Source organism: Phoca vitulina, unplaced genomic scaffold (assembly GCF_004348235.1).
Source record: "Phoca vitulina isolate PV1807 unplaced genomic scaffold, GSC_HSeal_1.0 scaffold17, whole genome shotgun sequence".
NCBI lineage: Eukaryota > Metazoa > Chordata > Mammalia > Carnivora > Phocidae > Phoca > Phoca vitulina.
Window position 1 is genome coordinate 6,838,062 of NW_022589720.1, and position 12,719 is coordinate 6,850,780.

Below are 12,719 nucleotides of genomic sequence, written 5' to 3' on the forward strand. Positions count from 1 at the left end.
TAGCCATCACCATATCTCATCTCCTTCATCCATGTCATGGAAGACTTGAATTCCACCCTGAGCTCAATCCCTGCTGCGTTGACTGAGCCTTCTCTGTGTGTTTGGGACTCTTGCTAAAGTCTTGCTTCTGTGACCAGCCCCCGGTAAAGGCTCTCTTGCAGGCTCTGTCCCTGACTCTCTAGATGTCTGGTCAGCACCCTTGCCTGGATGTCCACATGCACTTCCCTATGGCATCAGACAGCACCCTGGTCATCAAGACCCCACAGCCCTCCTCTGGACTCCAGCCACCACCTGCACGTGCTCAGGTGCCTAAACTCATCATAGCCACATGAAACCCACTTCGTTTACCTGCTGATGTCCTTCTCCACCTTCCACTCAGCTTTTTAAACCTTTGATCCTTCTTTTTCCTCCCTTCCCCCAAATTCCTCTACCCCCCAAATCTCTCTTGCATCCTTCTGCCTCCACCTCCATTCCTCAACACATGAGCCTCTGCCCAGATCACCTGTCTTCCAGACTATTACCTTTGCTTCCTTTCAACTCCCAAATGGCTGCCAGAAACATCTTTCTGATATGAAGTTGGGGACATCACCATTCTGCTTATAATGCTCTGGTGGCTCTCTATTGAATGCAGAGAAAATATGGCGAATCTTAGTGGTTCTTGGGTATCTAATTAAGTAATAATACCAGTATTTGAGCCCTGTATTTGAATGCTTTCCTGCTTTGCTTGCCCCATGTGTCCTACCCCAGGGGTCCTCACAGTATTTTACCCTCATCTGAGCACACCATGCACATCTTCATATATCCTTCTATTTACAAAACCTCCAAAAAATGTCTCTGGTGCTCCTTTTAAATCTCAAGCTATTTTGAAAGACACAACTCAGATATCATCTGTGATGCCTTTTCATCCATCATTTCTTTGTAGAACTGTAGCACTTTTTTAGCATCCTTACTGTAAGTAATGGCATATATGCATATCTGTTTTACCTTCTAGAATATTATCTCTTCAAAATTAAGGACACCATGTTATTCCCAGGGCTTAGAAGAGCACCCAGGATATTATAAAGTCTTTGTAGACATTCGAGTTTGTTCCTGTTAGGCACTTAATTCTATTTTGCATTACACTTCCATGTTGGAATTTAAGATTCTTCTAAAGCAAAGCCAAGAAAACTTGCATGATGTCATTATTGACTTGGAGAAAATGTTCTTTGTTTGCATTATTGTTTTTTTCAGGACCTCCTTTCCTCACGAAGGCTGTAAGGTAACATTCAGCACAGGATGCCTGACTACTGTGAACTCTGAGCTAATGGTTTCTGAATGAGATTTTAGTCCATTAAACTACTTTCTACCCTGAAACAAGATGATTGACATATCAATAGAACACATACTGCATTTGAAGTTGAAAATTCAAGTCAAATGAATTGCTTGAAATAAGCAGTAGCTTAATCTGTAGATAAACAATGGCATGGGTAATGGCAGTCTTAAATATAATTTTGTGTACTTTAAATTAAGTCTTTAGATATCGACTTCATGAAGATAGGGGAAAACCATGACAAATACAATGAAATCCAGTGAAGCTAAAACGGCAGTAAGAAAGAACAAAATCACTGATGGTCAATTAAATTGGATTCATGAGAAAATCAGCTGGATATTCTTGCCTAGACCAAAGGAGATAATGTAATGTGTATAAGGAACAGTCAGTAGTTGGGTGCACCCCAGGCAATCTGCAAAACCAGAGACTTAACCATAGGAGAATATCGATGCAGTTTATATACCAACCAGAAGGAGAGCAAGAACACCAGAATGCATCACAAGGCCTTGAAAAGGTATCCAAGGAGGAGGATATGACTGTTCCTTGTGTGGAAACCATCAGAACACATAAAACGAGAATTTTGCCAAGAATTCAAGTCTTGAATTGGAGATACCAAACATTCAGCCTCCGGATAGCCTTATTATGAAGGATAGAACTTAAACATATCACCTCGTTTCTTTAACAAAAATATACTGCTCTGAAAAGAAGTAAAGAGAAAAATTCTTCATACTGAACAACTTTACCTTTTCTTTTGTCTCCCTGCACATTGTTGTTGTTGTTTTTTCCCACTACCATTTCAACTAAATCATATTTTCTTCCTAATCCAGTGCTTGGACATGGTTATCTACTGGGATAAATATTATTCTGTTGTTGGTGTTGTTCCTCTTGATTCTCTAATTTAGATGAACCATTCAGATGAACCATTTCCACTCCCTGTGACCTGGTGCTAAAGGTCATAGCCTGCTCAGGAAATCTATTAGATGACACCATGATTATATCTTTGCTCTGTAACAGTCCTTTGCCTCTTCCTGAAGAAGAATTAGCCCTTCCTCCAAATGTTCCCCAGTCACAGTGTTGATAGGACTAGGGGCACAGCACAGAAGGAAAGAAACAGTTTTGCATAATAGAAAAGGTGTACATTTCTCTTCTTCCATGAATAAGTATGATATTTTTCATCCTGATAATTGAGTTTTTTGAGGTAATTAGTTTTCAAAGAGAAGAGCTGGTTTTGCATAGGCTATCTTAACTCACTTTTTAATTGACCTGAGGATTCTTCATTTGTTCCCTTTTAAGACTGCAGAGTAATTAATCTGCATCATTTTCAGCAATGAATTACTATGATTTTCCATAACAATTTTTCACAATAGTTTTGTCCTGTGAGCAGGTGGCTCAGAATCTTTCATTACTGACTCTGTTGACTTGCTTCCTTTCCTTCAATTTATTCCTACAGCTTCTTGGGGAATTCCTTTTGGCCAGTTGACCGATAGTGTGAAGACTCAAACCTCTTTTACAAGGGGATCTGCACAGTATTGTGACTGGTAACACCTAAAAATCACAGCTGCAGTATTACAGGCCCACTTGGAGAATTTCCTTTTACCACAGCCCTTCAAGATCACCTCTAAGTGTTGCGGGAGGCCCCCCTCTCTCTCACCACCTGGACATCCAGCTGCTCTGAGACCTGCTGTGTGTGGCTCCATGAAGCTGGGTCAGCAGGAGAGTCCTCGGGGACCTTTGCATGTAGGGTTCCAGCCAGTGGGAACTTCCCCAGAGAGAAGGACAAAGGGGCAGCCTTGTGCATTTGTGGGCACACATAGGACATCCCTTAAGAACTTCCAGAAATAACTGGGGGATTCTTGGGGGATGACTGCTGCTCCATCATTAACACAGAAGACATTTATTAGGGTAATGGCTATTGACTATGTCATTATTTCACACGGCCAGGTCACTGTTCCATGAGCAGTTCCTATGATGTCAGTTGAGATGGTTTGTGCCATTCATACAGATGGGCTTCACTTTCTCTTCACTTGGAAAAAGGGTGGAAATACAAATCGGGATAACCTTTCCAAAGAGTAATTTAACACCACCTCACTTCCCGTAAGCAAGGATTTCATATTGTTGACATGGAAACCATGAAGCCACTTGACATGATGGGAAAGAATACCTAACAGCTTGTTATATGAAACATTTTCTTTTTTTAAAGATTTTATTTATTTATTTATGTATTTGGTGGCGGGAGGGAGAGGAAGAGGGAGAGAATCTCAAGCAGACTCTATGCTCAGTGCAGAGCCTGACATGGGGCTTGATCCCATGACCCTGAGATCATGACCTGATCCAAAATCAAGAGTTGGATGTTCAACCAACTGAGCCACCCAAGCTCCCTGAAACATTTTCATATACAATGTTAAGAGATGAAAAACAGGTTAAAGAGCTCCATATTTATAAAAATATGCATATACCTCCAATAAAATACACATTCCTCACTGGAATAGACACATTCTGGATATGGATTTGCCTTGTCAGCACCACCACCCAGAGACTCACAGAATCCTAATTTATCATCATAGTGTTCTGCACAATGACACATCTAAACAGGAACTCACTTGACTGCAGTAAGTACAACAATGGTCCCATTCCATGGAATGAATTGATCTTATCATATAAGTCATCACCTGGAAGCAGATGGACTAATTGGATGGTGGAGAGGTTAACTGGGGCCTCTGTTATGGCAGCAGTTTGAACACAATACCCTAAGAGAGCTATGTTTGTCTTACAGGATGTAGTATTTTCTTTGAATCAGAGATCATTGTACAGTACTTTATCCCTATAATTAAAATACATGAGTCTGGGAAGCAAGGGGTGGATGTCAGTATGTCTCCTGCCAATGTTATTCCTAATAACCAACTCACAAAAGTTTTGCTTTCTGTCCCAGAGACATTGAATTCTGCTAGTTTTGATGTCTTATTACCCAAAGGGTAATGGTGGCACCAGGAGAAACAACAATGGTTCATTGAATTAGAAAATGAGCCTGCCATCTGGACATTTTGGTCTTTTTATGCCATTGAACAAACAGAGATAAAAGGAGTTATTCTACTGGATGAAATAATTGATTCTCATTATCAAGGGAGAAATTTGATTGCTGCTACACAATGGCAGGCAGGGAAGGCTGTGTCCAGAAGCCATAGGGATTTTCTGGGCTTGGAAAATGACAGTAATCAACATAGTAGAACTTTTCAGTATCAATACTATCTATGCAGGGGTGAAAGTTTGGACCACTCCATAGACAGGGAACCCTGACCAGCTTACGTTATAGCTGAGGGCAAGAGAAATGTGACATTATCAGTGGAAGAAAAAAGCCAGAGATATCAACTACAGCCTTGTGATCAATTTTTAAAATGAGGATTATCATATTTTGCATATTTTCTTTTATTATATATATATTTATATTATTTGTATATGTTAAATATTTTCCCTTCCTCTCTTCTTTCCATTTTCATTCTTATGGAGCAGTTGTTAGAGGTGATTTTACTGTCTTTAGTTTTCATTTTGAGAGAGGAGATAATGGACCACAGATGCACTCTTCAAAGTTTGAGTCTCAGCTTTGGGGGTTGGACGCCAAAGCTCTTCCAAGTTACCTCTTTCCTTAGGTTATTTCCCTCAGCCCTAGAGTTAGTGGTTGCAATTTACATCTCTTATTCTTATATGTCTGAAGTTCTCTTTACCCCTTTTAGATGTTAATCCAATTTCACCATTCCTTGTGGATGGATATGAGAGCACAGCATGTCAAGATATGGAGGCATAAAAGCAGTGTGAAGGTTATGTCAGCAAAAATGCCAAAGTAAGGACTTCCAAAAGTTGCCTCTCCAACAAAGCAATGAAAAACTTGGCAAAAATTGTCAAAATCAACTTTTTCAAGGCTCTGCAATTAACTAATAGCTTGCATCAATCCAGTGAACATTTATTCAAAAAAAAAAACAGCTAAATCTCAGGAAGATCAGTGAACTTACCTGCTCCAGTCCATCCCCTGCTGCCCAGCTCCACGACAGCCTGGAAAGATAACAGCCCAACCTCCCAGTACCAGAGGGAGCAGAGCAGGACTGGAAATCTTCCATTTGAGAATTTCCATTTGAATTTGGGCATGATTACCTGATTTGGGTGGTGTTTCATTGGAAAAGCCAGAGGTTCCAGGCAATTATGGCAATCTCTCTACAATCCTTAGCTGGCCACTGAGCTAATGGAATGAAGACTTGAGGAAAGATACAGAATCTACAGAAATAGATTTGAAAGTCAATAAACAAACGATACCATAACAAACAGCAACAACAGCAAACCTTGAAAGGAGTGAAAAACTGATTTCTAGAGTTGCCACATTATATTTTCTGAAACGTCCTAGTTTAAACAAAAATGGCATGGACAGAAACAAGAAAGTACCGCCCACATACAGGAAAAACAGTGGCCAAGAGAAGCCACCCCTGAGCAAGCCCAGACACTGGCCGTTCTCAACAAACACTTTAAAGCAGCCATTGTACATACTTTTAAAGGACTTAAGGAAACTGTGTCAAAAGAAATAAAAGAGGGGCGCCTGGGTGGCTCAGTCAGTTAAGCATCTGCCTTCAGCTCAGGTCATGATCTAAGGCTCCTGGGATTGAACCCTGCGTTGGGCTCCCTGCTTCTCCCTCTCCCACTCCCCCTGCTTGTGTTCTCTCTCTGTAAAATAAATAATATCATTTAAAAAATAAAGAAATAAAGGAAAGAATGGGGATATGTCTCATCAAATACAGAAGGTCAATGATGAGATGGAAAATTCAAATGGAAATTCTCAAGTTGAAATTCAGTAAGAACCCAAATTTAAAAAGTTCAGCTAGAGGGGCTTACCAGAAGACTCGAGCTGGCAGAAGAAAGAAGGGGCACACTTGAGGAGAGTTCAAGTGAGGAACAAAAAGAAAAAAAATGCATTGAACTAAACAGAACCATAGAAACCTGTGGACAGCATGAAGCAGAGCAACGTAAGCGTGATAGGAGCTGCAGAAGAAGCAGGGAGGAGGGGGTGGAGAGAATATTGGAACAAATGATGGCCAGTTGTCAGAAGACAAGTGTTGGGAGTGCACACACCTAATCGCTGAACACCTCCATTTCTCTCTTTCCAGTGCCTGGGCATCGGTCTTTTAGGCCAGGAATAGAACCGATCCCATGTGCATCTTGCCTTGCAAACATGGACTGACGGAAAAAGTCACATTTCTCTATTTCCCTTGAGTGAAATCTGCTCAGCCCTTCACCTGCCGGCTGTTCAGAAGTTCAGCCACGTCACTCTTAGTGACTATTAGTGTTCTTTGCCCCTGATCCCTCCCTGTACAGCTTCTACAGAATCCCCAGTTTGTGTTACTGTAAGCCTGGCTTGCTGACAGATTCTAAGTCCACGATGCCTTCTTGAAGATACGGGCACAGATGGATCCATTTGCTCCTTTATAATCAAGGGCTTCACTCTGCCCCAAGCATGAGCTTTCCTCACAGCCCTCAGAGTTCAAGCCCTGAGTGTGTGAACTCCTACCACACATCAGAGCATCTATCACCTCCGTACATCCCAGTAGGCTCAGCTCATGACCCAAGTTCAGGATGGCCACCTTTCCTTTCCTGAATCAGGATTACTTCTGCTGCCTTAAAGCTAAGCATGCATCTTACTTCTAGAAAAATCCAGGATCATGGCCTTTAATGGACCAGAAGCACTGAAGCTATTCCCCCACTGCCCACCCTCCAAAGCTCAGACCTTTAGAACACAAATGGAAGCCTTTAAATCATAAGATAGGAGTCAGGAATGGTTCTGCTCTATTATTCCCTGGTGAAGCTCCAGCTCCCTGAATACCACCACCACCAATGATTAAAGAAATAGCCCTAATTAGTGTTCTTTCTTTTTGATAACTCAGTAGGTCGCATGCATATAGAGATGGGTACATGTAAATCATTTAATGTACTTCATACCTGGCATCTATTTCTTCATTTAGTCCTCTTTACCAGAACTTTACTTTTATTCAGGTGGTCATTATATTCAGGTGATTTATCAGAAGCTTATTCTAACCATCATCCATTCATTCAGTCATTTAACAAGTTCTTCTATAGTCCTTATGTTGTTCCAGATTTTTAAAAAACATTAATTCAATAACTCATCCCCCTTTGCAGACATGCCCCCTGACCAATCCAAGTCAATGAGGTTCAGCCCATTCCCATTGCCTCTGTTGGGATCTGGAGTGGAAACGTGGCACCCCTGGACCAGTGAAGTATAAGGACAGGTTTGCTGCTAGCTTCAGAGGCAGTTCCTGTTGCTCTCCTGAGGAATGCCCAGGAGCAGCCCTTTCTATCCGCAGGTGTGAAAGAGGTCCCTGGAGCCTCAGGTCCTAGTGATTCCATCCGCAGGGAACCAACCTGTGGCAAGAGCTAGACTGTGGCCCAGGGACTGGAAAGACAGAAAGCCTGGGTGACCTGTAACTCCTCTGAGCCAGGGGACCCATCAGCACCAAGGCCAGCGGCTCCTCGGCCCTCCTGGGAGTGAGCCTGGGGGCTTCCTGACTTCCTGGCTCAACGGTTAGTGGTGGCTTTTGCTTTCCAATGGCTGACACATCCCCACATGCTTCACAGGCCCTCCAAGCTGAGAGAATCAGGTTGTTCTAATTAAACGGACAATGTACATTGATAAACATAAGGGCCCAATGGACCGAGTCTGGGAAGTTTGCTCTAAATAGGAGACCTGCTCCCTGAGACCAGCTTTACTTTTCATTACAGGCAAATTCATTATTTCCCCTGTCTGTGCTTTGACCCTTCCTGAGTGTTAACATTCATGGGTAAGAAAAATTCCATGGGACTTGGTGAACATGCAAATGAATGTCAACACCCACACGAAATCAATTATAATTAAATTTATCATGCTTGGTCTGATTCATTATGGAAAGTAAGTTTTCACACAACTTTGAATTAATTCTAGAATAGAATTTTGGTTTCCAGTTCCTTCCCTTAAAGCACTATTAACAGTCAGCCAGTGGCTGTGATTAAAATGCATTCTATTTGGAAGCCAGCTAGAGGAGCTCCCTGACAGAAGTAAGAGGAAATGAAATAACTTGGCATTTTCATAGGCCTCTTTCACATTGTATATCAGCAAAATCGCTTTTTAAAACTGTGTTTAAATTTCAGCTTCCCAATCGGTTGGTCCATGTCTGGTCATGTTTCTAACAAACATATTGAACTAACACATATCTTCCCAAATTCAAGGATGAAACCTCTCAACTTCCGGCAGAAAAAAAAGTCAGGTAACAATGCAGCTCAAAATACATGGCCCTTCCTTGTTGGCAAGAATCGGGGCTAAGCTAATGATCATCTTTCAGCCTTAGTTGCCTTTACTATATAATGGGGAAGAAACTTATCAATTGCAAGTTTTATGGGAGTTGAATAAGATTGTAGTTATAATACACAGTACCATGACTGTCTCACAATAGATATGCAATTGCTATTTGTGTTCACCTTCTTTTCTGCTCACAAACTTCCAAAACTAACAGCCACTCAGTCTTGTAGTTAAGTCAGTCCTCAACTGGGCTCCAGTTTAACCTTTAGCTTCGCCTTCAACTCTTCTCCTACTAAGTCCATCTCTGGATACCATTTTCTAATCACTTCGGGTTAGCACCTCTAGCCATGCTTCTGCCTTCACCATTCTCCCTTCTTGGCAGGCTCTTCCTCCTCTCTGGCTCAGGGACCCTGGCAACCCAGTTTCCAGCCTGCTCCTTCCGGAAGGCTCCTCCCACCCAGCAGTTGTCCATTGGGTCTGCTTGCAAAACTGAGCATTCTCTGTGAGTCCTGCTCTTCTTCCTTAGCTGTCTGTGCTCATTCCTGCAGTCCCACACTGTGGCTCAACTTCACAGGTCTGTTTTCTTGATGACTACACACTAGGTTTCTTGAGAGCAGGAAAGAACAATATAATATTCTCTCTCACACTGTTTCCACAGGAACTTGGGGTGTGTCTAGTCATTGTTTTCATTCCTCACCTATTCCCAGAGACTAGACAAATTAATTCATTCTCTCTTTCACTCTTTCTCTTTCTCTCTCTCTCTGCTTTGGTAATTGAGCATGACATTCTTTATTAAACATGACAGAATTGAAGAAGACAATACTTTTCTTAATTTGGACCTCTGTATTTTATGAACCAAAAATGAAATTCTAAGATCAAAATTGATCATTGGCTTCAGAAAATGTTCAGAAACTATTTTCAAAATGATGAAGAGAAACTGAATTTTTTTTGTAATTCCTGGCATTTTGTGGGCATCATCATTTTATTGTGATGGCAAGGCTGGATAGTACCAAGGTAAATGGGGTAGGCTGGGGATCTAAAGCACCTAGATTAAAACTAAGCTCTTACTAATCAAGTGAGGGGCAAATTCCTTAATTAATGTTGATGACTCTCATACCCCTATCTCCAAAATGGGGTGATTATAGTATGTACCTTCTAGGTTTGCTGTGGGCGAGAATCAAATGAGTGAACCCACCTGAAGCACTTAGAACACAGCCCTGCAGGTGGCAGGTGCTCACAGACAGCACTGCCTTGCACTGTGCAATGACATGGATCCTCCACTGGGGGGGGAGGTGCAGGTAACAGATGACCTACCCCAAGGCTCTCAAACAGGGAAACAGGATGGAAAGATCTGGAAGTGGGCACCTCCTGGTATAAGCAAAATACTACAGCTGTCCACCATTGACAGCAAATAGGTTTCCAAAACAACAGAGATTGAAGATAATATAGATTTTCTATATCCCATGTGATATGACTTGATTTCTTTCAGTTTACATTTTACTTCATTTAGTTTATTTCATTTTTTGTTGACATATAGTTGACACACAATGTTACATTACTTTCAGGTGTCCAGCATAGTAACTGGACAACTCTATACGTCATGCTCTATCCACCGCAAGGGCAGCTACCGTCTGCCACCATACAACGCTACACAATACACTTGACTAAAGGGCCCATGCTGTACCTCTCACCCGCATGACTTATTCTTCTCATAACCAGAAGCCTGTACCTTCAACTCCCCTTCACCCCCAGCAACCATCAGTTTGTTCGCTGTATTTATGGGTCTGTTTCTATTTTTTGTTTGTTCTGTTTGTGACATGGATGGACTGAGAGGGTAAGCGAAATAAGTCACAGAAAGACAAATAGTGTAAGGTTTCACTTGCATGTGAAATCTAGAAAAATCAGTTTATATTTTTAATTAGCAACATTATTTCTCCAGAACACTCAGAAACTTATAATTAATTAAAAAGTAAGCTGCCTACTTTCAATGTTAATTACATTACCTAGTTTATACAACATAGTTTACTGGTAAAATATTAACCTGGACTCTAAATCCCACTTGAAAAATTACTGGCCACATGACCTTAAAAAAGTAATTTTCCTTCAGGAGGCTGGACTGGAATAATTTACATGAAATAATTTACATGAAAGAGGTGTGAGAACTTTGAACTACAACAGAAGCACAAAGGTCTATCAGGAAGTGGAATTTACAGCAATATGTTTAAATTAAAATGTTCCTGGTGACAGATTTTCACTGGGTCAACCGCTCAAAGTTTCAACAGAGCAAAGGGTTATGACTTTAGTTATGATGCTGGCTTTTTGGAATTCACATTAAAATCAAACCAGATACTAGGATGAAAGGTGACATTTTCCTTTCAAATCTCCTTAAGCTAAATACTAATGAATCACTTTTGATATGCGTTTTTTGTGTAGGAATAAGACACACAGCCATGTACACGCACATCATCGCTCTCTGGGAAATCCATGAAAAAAAAAAAGACGTAACGCTTCTGCTAGAAAAGAGTGATCCAGCCATCGTTTAAATGGAAGAAAGAATGTACATGATTCTGGATCTTCAACTCTTCTCATTGTTTCCAGCTTCCTGTGCCCAGATTTCCCTTCATGGCGCACCAGAATAGCCGGAGTGTCGTGGCGGTGTGGTTCGGTCCTCTGCACCTGCTGGGGGCAGGGGCCGCAGGCAGGATATCCCGTGACTGGGTTCTCTTTCCTCAGTGTCTCCCCGGAGGCTCACTGCCTGACTGCAGGCACCTGGACTAGACAGGATGCCCTGTGCTGGGACAGGAGGCACCAGAAGACACGTCTGCCATGAAAAAATGTGCTGTCTGTATCTGTGTTTTCCATTAGGGCTTCTGTCTTTTAAGTATCGCAAAGCATATAGAGCACCAGGCAGAAGGGCCTTCCTGGGGTTTGTCCCTAGTGAAACAGACTGGGGAGCAGTTCCGTCTTCCCCCACAGGGGGAGGTAGAGAGTGCAGGAGAGACTCAGGAGGGGAATGGAAAGAATTGTAATCCCCAGACACTTCCTTCTCCCATTAAACCTCCCCAACAGGGGTTTCTGGCTGGCTCAGTCGTTAAGCGTCTGCCTTCGGCTGGGGTTGTGATCCTGGGGTCCTGGGATTGAGTCCCATGTTGGGCTCCCTGCTCCGCGGGAATCCTGCTTCTCCCTCCCACTCCCTGCTTGTGTTCTTGCTCTTGCTAATCTTTCTGTCAAATAAATAAAATCTAAAAAAAAAAAAAAAACACACCTCCCAACAGCCACTCTAAGTGGCTCCTGGAAAGAAGAAATTGGAAGAGAGAAGTGATTTTCCCAGTCACACAGAGAGTGTACATTATTCCTGGTTGGCTGGGTTCAGACCAGATGTTTTGGAAGAACCTGGCAAAAGAGGGAACCAGCCCACCTGCTGGCACCCAGTCACCTGGGCAAGAGGAAGGCCGATGAGGGGGGATAGTTGCTCTGTGGAGCCACAAAGCATGAGATTGGGGAGAGTAGCTTCTTCGTTGGGACAGGCAAAAAAAATGTCTTCCTTTCTTCCTATCAAGGTCTTTATCATTCTTCTCCTCAGTAGCTTGGAGCCAACAGAAGGATGCCCAGCCCCTGTAGCTCAGAATGAATTGACAGGTGGCCCATCGGAGGGAAGGGTTTTGATGAGATGCTTCTCAGTCAAACCACTCACCTGGTAAAATGCTGCCTTCTACACCATATGTCAGCTCTCGGTCTCTGCCAAAACATTTCTTGGCCAGCACAAGGGCATGCCTTTACATGAGAGGTTCTTTCTCATTGTTGGAAAGGAGCGAAAGAAATATCCGTTTGGTGAATTTGAAACTACAGAAAATGGGACAGAAAATCGACCAATTTAATAAAATTTACTTCAACATTTATCATAGAAGACCTAAATTTATTCTGGATGTTACGAGAGGACACTATTAGAGGAAAATTTACTTTCTAGTTGAAATTACCTTCTATATAGAATGCATTTGTTGGCAGCAATGAAAGTTTTTCAAACCAAGAATATGATGATTTGTAACTTAGCCAAATTCAGAAGTCCTGGTTTAGTGAGATGCAATC